Below are 9,798 nucleotides of genomic sequence, written 5' to 3' on the forward strand. Positions count from 1 at the left end.
GTATATAATGTAATCCAAATTTTAGAAATATTGTATGAGTTTGTAAATAATTACAACGCTTTTGTATTCTATATAGTGGTTAGCCACTAAGGAATACATTTACATGATACTGGGGTTAAATACAGCTCTTATAACCATAGCAACCAATGAAATTGTCCAAACTTCAGGAACACATTGGTTGTTATGGTTAGACCACCATTTGAAATGTATCAATTTAGATACATAACCACCATAGTAAGAAGGGGTCATACAAGTAAGTGTTGCTTTATATAGACCCCGTCAGATGTCAAAATGGTTAGCAGTTTTATCAATATGCATACTGAAACTATTGGAGCACCCACTCGACTGGTTCTTCTCCCAACCACAACACCTACTCTGTTACATTCAGTGGAATCAGGTGGGGGAGAAGTTTAGCTATAAAGACGTATGTGGTATGCCACATTTTTCCCTTTTCAGATGAAAGTGGTTCTTAGTTGTAATAACAATACTAATAACAAATAGTACCAATGTTTGCGGTTTTATAGGGCTCATAATTGTGCTCAAATCCGTACAAATAATTTGTCAATACCCTAGAGGTTATGCATATAAGGTAATTCTGGTGCAATGCTTGAGTCATCTTGTCATCGTATCAATCAGTGGAATGAACAATTTTGTAGGAAAATTTCATTGGTTGTTACGGTGATAACACTTTTCACCAAAATCGCTTTTTGTATTTAATCCCCAGTGAGTCATTTCCCCCACAGAACTTCCAACTTAAATGTTGGATAAAGACATACAAATTACATGTAAGATCTTACAAGAAGTGACACTGGAATCAAAAAAGGTTTCCTATTATGCTTGATCAGTTATCATTCAACTAATCCACTCCTACTTTGAAAAATACCTTAAAAATATATAATTCTTAGCACTGTTGGATGCTGTTCCTTGAAATAATTCTGTAATCATGTTACATTTTGACATCATTTTTGCCAGGAACACATAATTATCATGAGACAAAAGCTGCTTATTCATTGCTGTCCCCATACTGGAATCGTCTTTTGTTAGTCTGTTTTTCCTATAAATGTTATTTCGCTGTCAAATGCATTTATTACATATATGTTTATCTACACATACCTAGCAAGTGGCATATGTATAACTGTATTCATGTTGCCATGGAAATCAGAATGGATAGAAAACGATGTAAGATCGTAGAACATTTCAAGAAATTATTGACCGAAAACATCATGGGCAATAAATAGGAGGCAGGAATCACAGTTCGGGCATAAAATTACAAAAAAGATGAAAATAAATAACTCAAAGATAGCATTCTAATCAACTGCCTGTACCCTGAAAATTGCTAGGTATATTAAAGAGCAATATTTTCCAACCTTTTACTAAGATTTGCAACAAAAACCACATGAATTATTATTAGAAGTAACAGCCCTACTGATACCAATGAGTCACTTGTATTGGCGGAAACCAAGAATCCCCATCTTCGGCACGTGTTACACATTGCAAGCTTGTTTTTAATTAAAAAACTGACTACAAGTAATTTGTCGAAATATGGGGCTACAATCGTAATAGTAAAATACATATTTTGTTTGTGTATGGAAACAGACCCTTAATCCTTTCAGTGGAAACCACGTACATGGGCCAGAGTGCCTACCATGTACAATGTAAGTGGTAGCACTTTTGGGTGTCCTATTTCAGCTATGGCAGAAATTCCTTTTCTGTAGTGTAATGCTTATCCATACACATGAGACTTCTGTAAACTTAAAAAGAGAAAGTTCCCTTTAGGGAAAAGAGAATGCTATGATCTGATCGCTGCTTTATATTGTGTACAATCATCTACATGGGTGGCATGTTCCGTCTACATGTATGTACAACTACACCTACTAGACACATTTACTTTGAGAGGTGGGGACATTACTTTGTTATTGTTGCTTTTATTCTTTGGTTTTGTCTTGTCCTGGAGATACTATCTATGTGGAATGTGTGAAATGTTTAGAAGATTGTCACCTAGCTGTAACTATAGAAAACCTACAAAAATTGTCCTTCCTCCAACAGAGCAAAATGGGCTCCAACTGTGGTTAAATATATAAATATATCAAAGTGTCACATATAGAACCTACTGTACCTACTGACATACAGGCATTTACAATACAAATAGGGCTATGGATTTGCTTGCACAGATTGGTATCGATTCTATAGCCCTTCACCTACTGTCTATTGTTTGGAGCACTCAACATTTATAAGAAACCCTATCATACAATGATTTTCCATGTTTAGCAGATATTTCCCTATCTGAAACCATTCCATTCAACAGACCTTCTAATGTCTGTCTGTACATTAATATGCAAATACATTCCTGTGAAGAGGAAAATGGAGTCTGAAATAATCATATTCAGGTTTTTTTTCTCTCCTTCCACCAGAAGGACACATGCAGAAAACAAAAGACTCAATCTCCCAAGAAACTAGACAGCAAGGGAAGGCAACCCCTAGTTCTTTTTCATAGAAAGTCGCATATAGGTCATGATTTTGATGAGAGACAATGCTGTCACTTGCAAAGGCAAGGGATAGAGTTAAGGCTGACGGCATTAACATTAGGATACTACTCTTGTTATCCTATTGTATACAAACACTGCAGTAAGCAATCGCAGCTGGACAAGCTACTTCTGCATGACTGTACAGATTCTTTCCAGGTCATTCACCCTGGTTTCCTGAAAAACACCATGAACTTCAGCAGCTAAGGACAGTCTTTTCCTGCTTCCATGCTTCCCAAGGCTCTCCTCCAAATAAACACTTACTTGCCATGGGCCATAAGAGAAAACCATCCACAATAAAAAAAAAACAGCTCCAAAACATAAACATCAACATTCTGGACAGGAGGATACAATAATACAATAATTTTTTTGAGAAGCTGCTAGCTTTAGACATACCGTAATAAGCCATCTGACAAATATGTCTAGTGTTCCACTACACTAAAATTAGGGTTACAAAACTCATTTAAGTAATGTTGCTAGAACATAAAACAGAGCTCTAAATAAGATTGCTAAAACACGGCAGCACATGTTCAAGAACCAAAACATGTTGAGAGTCAAAACAAGCCCCAGGAAGTTAACCAGGGGTAAACAAATCCCAAGCAGAATTCTTCAAATTTTGTTACGTGGGAGTCTTATTTACAACGCTGGAAGGGGAAGGGTTATGGAGAAAATCCCAGAAAAATATCTTCAAGCATGCAACAGAAATAGAGAACAATGAATTCTTTGTCACTGTGAAATGATGCAATTGTTCCTTGTTCAAAAACACGGAATAAGCCAAGTGCAATCAAGGTAAAAGTCTGGGGAGGATGTCTGCAGCGTGCTATGTACACAAAAAGTGGCCTTCAAAAACTGTACTGGCAACAGGCTTTCCCCCCCCCCTGTTAAAAGGGGCACCTAAGTCAGTTGAGCACGTATCAGATAACTTGACAGTTGCACATTCTTTCATTCAGGCTGCGGATGATTTAAAGAGGGCAGCTCAGGGCTGAACCAGACATGTGAGTCAGCAGCAACAGCTGCCTGTAGGAAACTGCTGACAAGCTGTATTGTTCTCATACACACAAATCACTACACACACCTACCTCATAAATAAAAGATGGGTGTATGTAAATCAGACGCACTCACAACACCTCCACACGTACAGTTCCTGTTTTCCAAGTCAACGTTAACCCCTTGGCTACCAAGCACGCAGAGAACCGTTACCCTGCGACTGAAAGTGAACCTGATTCACAAACAGTGTGTTTTATAAACAAGCTCAGCCAACTCGCTTACACAAAAAGGATAAACACAAGCACATTTTGTATTAAGCAAATGCGTTTGTTAACAGAGACAGTACTCAATTATGTAAACTGTTTTGCGATCCGTGGTATCTACTTAAATTCTTGGCGTTTTTTTTATTTTTTTTTTTATTATTATTGCTGGATACTGTTTTAAATGTTAGTCCTGGGAAAGGCTGTGTCCATGAATGGATGTGTAAAAATTATTATGCAAGGGGCACACCAGAGCGCCTTTGAAATCTGGCCCTAAGCCATAACAGCAACACACAAAGAATTAGAACCTTTCATAACAAAACACTACACATTCCTGTGTTCTAGGTCATTTAAGGCAGTTGGATCAATCAAAATGTTGCTCTGGGGAACATTTTTAAACCACAAAACTACACAGACACGCAGCATAGAACTTCCTCTTTTTTATTACTATGAGGTTATGAAACTGAAAGCCCCTGAAAGTAAAATAAAATAAAGCGACGGAGAACTGAGAGAGAAAAGGGTTAGAGGACATGAAAGACAAGCAAAGATATATTATTCCTAGACCTCCTTGACCAAAGATATTACCTTCAAGGAAAATGTAACACCTATAAGCTCATGTAAACCAAAGCAACCTGTACTTAAATCAGGCCTATAAAGAGTGTTTTGCTTGACTCTGATTCTTGTCATCAAAAGCTTGATTTTACCCAAAATGGGTATGCAACCACATAGAGACGTATAGCCCGACTGGTTTATCAATCCCATTAAAAAACCCCATGCTAAATTTAAGAACCCCCATTTCCTTTTATCTACAACTCTCAAAGCTCACAAAAGTCAACCAGAAATCTTGTAATGGGTAGAGGATTCAGAGGTAAAATTCTCCTGGAGGTGGAGAATAATAGCTTGAGAGATATTATAATTCTCAACACTTCTTCGTTTGGAATTTTGATACCCTGATTCTTCCCAGTAGAGACAAGTTGAGCATGGATCACTTAAGTGTAACATGATATAACCACAAAAAACGTAATCCTAATTTAAGATGGTATTCATCTTTAATGAACATTCAACACGCTAATTAATTTCCAACATTTCTGTACAAAAGAGAGCTAAAACTAATTTTTTCAATTTTTCCTTGATGCTATCACACAAGGCTATGCTCACCAAAATATAAGCATAAAATATAAGCATCAGCATGCAGTACAAAAAAAAAAAAACTTACATTCCAAACAATTCACATCAAACCATACACTTATTTCCAAAACCCACTTTTTGGGGAATCTTTGAGTTACTTTTTCAAAGCACAATTCATGAAGTGCCTACTATATTATTATTTATTTAAACTCACACTGCGTATCATAGTACTACAGAATAGGAAATGTGTTGTAAGAACATGTTGAAATGTGTTACTCTCTTTTTACAAATAAACTAAAATAAACTAAATCAAAATAATACAAAGAGTTCAGTGGAGCTTAAATTAAGAATTTAGTGCTGTAAATGTTAAGCTTTTGCAGCATATAATCCACTTTAAAAAGGTTAAGAGGAACAGAAGAAAAACATCTAATTGTGGAGAACAATACAATATTAATAGTAATGCATAACTATTTTTATTCATACATTTTTTTTTGTATAATGTGGACACAAAACACAAAAATGCTATGAACACAAAGCTGACATCACTTGCTGACCACAGACATTAATAATACAAATTCACTCCAGAGAGACAAAGAGACTGGGGTAGTGCTTGTACCTGATATCATTTTATGCTTGGTAATTTACCCATTGTACAGCGCTACGGAATTTGATGGCGCTATATAAAACAATAAATAATAATAATAATTATTATTATTTAATTATACTCAGTTGTAGTTTATTTCAATTCCAAAAAGAATACCCAAACTTAAATTACGCATTAAATACAGTCAAAACTGATAGAACTTAACCAATATGTTAACTGAAACAGTTGAGTAGTAAATATAATATATTTAGGTGTAGATTATTTTTCAGCAACATTCAAAAGCAATCATTACTTAATTAAACCACACCAATTTAGCCACTAACATTACTTTTACAAACCAACGCATGAAACGTTGCATTACACAGCAACATTTTTGTCTCAGTCATAACACAGCAGGACAAAAAAATGTACAAAAAATATACACATCATCAGGGCTTACATATTAGCTACTAAAATGAAACAAATGTGTTATAAAAAGCAATGTACACAATGTTAGCAACTACAATGCATGTAAAAATAAGCATCAAACAATAGAGGAAGTTCAAGCTCAAGTTTTTAAATGGTAGCTGTAGTACTTAATTCAGAAATCCTCTGAAAGAAGCACTCTTCTGAGTATGATCAAAAAGCCATTAATCTATATTTTTTCATTAAACCATATAATCAAAAAAATACACACTGAATAAATCCTGCGTCTTAAACACTGCTACACTTCAGCTATATAAACAAGACTGTATTATATCACACACACACATACACATTATATATATATATATATATATATATATATATATATATATATATACATACAAAATTTTAAACCAGCTCTAGTTTTGGACAGCGTAGAATCACACAGTTTTTTTTTGTTTTTTTTTACATAATAGAAATATTATTAGATAAATAGGATATACACTATTATTTGCATCCAGAAAAACATTTTGCATAGTAACAAAATCTAAGGCAACAAGCTTATGAAAAACAAGAAATGTTTACCAAAATATTAAAGAAAAATGCCAAGCCAGGCAATATTAAAGTACATTCCTGCGCACAATAAGTGACAAAGACGCTTGACAGATATTCTGAGCGTGGTCTTTTTGCTGCCAGAGGGTCTTGCTGCTTAATGCATTGTTAGAAACAGAAGGAGCAAGAGGGGGAGGTGGAAGAAGGGTTATGTAGGATTGTGGTTCTCTTCAAGGAGAAATTAGTATTAGTATAAAAAAAACATTATTTTACTCGACACAGGAAAACATTACTATATGCATTATGTTGGGTTACAAAGTAGCTACATTTTTATTACCTAATGTAAAAATATTTCATAACATATATAAATGTTTACGTAAAGGAAAATTCTTATTTCGGTAAAAAAGAGGATACAAAATGTTTCCAAAAAGGAGAATAATCTAGCATAAGAACTGCAGAAATTATATCACACTCCCCATATAAAAAGGTTAACACAAAGCACAAAGTGTAAGACGTTATTACACATCCAATAATCCCTGCCAGGCAGATGGGTTTATTGTTTCTTTTTTATAACTAAAAGTCATTACCCCTTTTCAGTTAAATAAATTCAACAGATGAAATCTACTGAGAAAATGATTTGAGCCACTTTGGTTAGAACTAAGAAAACACATTTTGCTGAGATGACATGTTGAAGACAGCAAGAACTCCTTTGTGTGAATTTGCCAACCAGATGAGCACGATACATAAAAATATACAAGATAAGACCCAGCGAGTTATCTTAAGAAGATATATGTAACCTGTGGGTTTAATGCATGCATTTGCAATATTATGGTGTCTGTGAACAAATCTGTGAAATAAAGTAAGCAGCCGTTAACACTTGAATTAGTTATTCTACAAGGTGACGCCATTGTGTAAGTATTGTAAACAATATTATAAACCAAAACAGTAATTTCTACATTTGATGGTATAAAAATTTGATACAAAATCAATATGGTTGTGCGTTACAAAATAACTTTTTGTGAAAAACTATGATAATAAGGACTGTATAATAAAAAAACAATTTTTTTTCCTAGTATTATTTTATTATTAATTTTATTCTCTGGATTAATAAAGAAATGACTTAGAAGGTGCCTGAACATGGTTGCTGTTCACTGGTGTAGTTTTAAAACACATTCTGTCCTGTAAATAGTCTTGCAATATTCTGCAGAGCACATGGAAATAATCTGAATTTAAAAAAAAACAGCACACAAACGACACCTAAATCTCAAAACTATGAACACAAGTCAAAGACTAACATTCATTTTACAGGAGAAAGGTTGACTTAAAAAGAAATGAATTATCTATTTACTAAGACCACTTAGTAAATATTGTTTCCATGATACAGGTGGAGCTCTTCTATCACTAAACCATGAAATAAATAGAAGCTGTATATATATAAGCATATATAACCTGGCCTGCCAGTGGCAATAGGATCATTGTCCCCATTAGGAACAGTCCCAGCTGACTACCTGGGCAGTCAGTAGCCATATGAGATCATGACTTTCCTCAAGGCCAGGTGACCTGTGCTTACAGAGAAGTGCTAACCACTCACACAGACTCAGACGTGCGTCAGCACTCTCTGCTACACCAAGGACTAGTAGATCTGTCATGTCACCGCAACCCCTATCAGACCATAAGGTGGCCATATCTCATAATGCGCTCAACTCTTAACATATGGCCAGCCCCATGCTAATGTGACACCTCTCCAGACCAGGTCTCACGCTAGTAAACATCTACACATTCCACGTGTCATGCCAGTGTTCCACTGTCCAGATATCCCCAGGGTTACGTTGCATAATAAGTAGAATGACTATGTCCTGAGCGCTACCAGCTGATCAGATGCCTGGTTTACCAGAATATGACAAGGCAAGTGAATGGAAGGTAAAGGGAACCCCGTGTGCACTTGTCTGACAAAGCACTTCAGCAGTTAGCCACTCAGGGGTTAAATACAAAATAAAAACTACACTATAAAGAGATCCAATGGTGACAGCTGCTGCTTTCTCCAAGCACAAATCAAGAACCATGCTGGTCGCATTAGTACTCCTCCTGTGTGTATGACAACAAGGCTCCCCACACAGGGCGCACACCAGGCACATTCATGTCTTTCTGCTCACTAGATCGCTTCATCACCAGCCGTTGGCTTCGCTAGGAGCTGCCCCATCAATGCACCAAGTCCATGCAGGGACGGCCAGGTCACGCCATGCGTTGCTATCTTTATGCGGTGCAGCAGCTTCATTGTGCACTAAGCGCTGTCCCAGCGCTATTACAGGCTGAGCGCTATTGCTAATTGCTTTCCGCACAGCAATCTATACCAACACTCCATAATGTGAGCAGGTACTGGGGACCAGTCCGCAGTTGCAGACTGCCTTAATCCGTGCAGGATTTTTTATTTTCATTTTCCCCAGGACTTTCAGTCTTAAAAAGTCCACAAACCCCACAAAAACCACAGCAATACAGATAAACTCAATCTCATCCACAAGCCAAAGCACTCACCTACTTTGCACTTTCAGTTCCTTCTTTCTCCGTGTTGACCACGCTGCATTTCGTCTTGTTTGCTTTTTTTTTTGTTTTGTTTTACAAGATCACCCTAAAGGGACACATCACATGGCCATTTACCGTAGCTGCTTCTGGAGCTGCCTTGCTTGTTGTTGTTGTTCTCGGGAGCCAAGGCTAGCTTCTCAATCAGGATCCACCCCCACCCCTTTTACGTGGGGCTTGTAAAGAGGAAGGCTTTGCAAGGAGAAACGTAGCTGCTGCTGCTGCTTGTGTCGTATTTGTGGTTGATGTGTGTGTGTGTGTGTGTGTGTGTGTGTGTGTGTGTGTGTGTGTGTGTGTGTGTAGATGTCACTGGGAAGGCGGCAATGACAAGGCAGTCACTGACAATCTCAATTCCTTGGCACAACCTAGAACATTTGGATTGCTCAGAAGTCCAAATATAGCGCTTCCCAAGAGCATTTGTGTATTTTAAGCGAGAGTGACTGCCCCTTCTTCATCCCCATCTCAAAGCAGCGTGTAAGAGTGCTATGTGTTTGTTGCTCTCTTAATGGACCGCCTCCGACAACCTCTTCTTCTGCCTCCTTTCTCACGTAGTTGTAAGTCTCATTACTGACCTCTACTGCTGGACTGTGGACTAGCGTTTGACACACTGTTATTGTATTGTTACTCCGAACACAGAGACTACATTGTTTATTATTTTAGAGTAGTAACAATCGATTCGTGCCTTTACCGAAACTTAGGTGGGTTGCAAAATATTCTTGTGCCGTCTTGCTAATTAATGCATTAATGTTAAAATAATTGGAGT

The 9,798-nt window shown here is 36.8% G+C and overlaps 1 protein-coding gene and 1 long non-coding RNA gene across 2 annotated transcripts in view; one reads left to right on the forward strand and one right to left on the reverse strand.

Annotated features, from left to right (window-relative positions):
• The window catches only part of BACH2 (BTB domain and CNC homolog 2), a 128,882-nt gene extending 119,569 nt beyond the window's left edge, over positions 1–9,313 (reverse strand). The window contains exon 1 of the mRNA XM_053461053.1: positions 8,991–9,313. The gene's annotated coding sequence lies outside the window, so the exon portion shown is untranslated. The remainder of the gene's footprint in view (positions 1–8,990) is intronic.
• LOC128484596 (uncharacterized) lies at positions 9,212–9,502 on the forward strand. The gene is made up of 2 exons (XR_008351174.1): positions 9,212–9,308; positions 9,339–9,502. It is a non-coding gene; the product is annotated as an uncharacterized LOC128484596 (long non-coding RNA).
• Positions 9,503–9,798: the final 296 nt, after the last annotated feature.

Source organism: Spea bombifrons, chromosome 3, assembly GCF_027358695.1.
Source record: "Spea bombifrons isolate aSpeBom1 chromosome 3, aSpeBom1.2.pri, whole genome shotgun sequence".
In the NCBI taxonomy this organism is placed as follows: Eukaryota; Metazoa; Chordata; class Amphibia; order Anura; family Pelobatidae; genus Spea; species Spea bombifrons.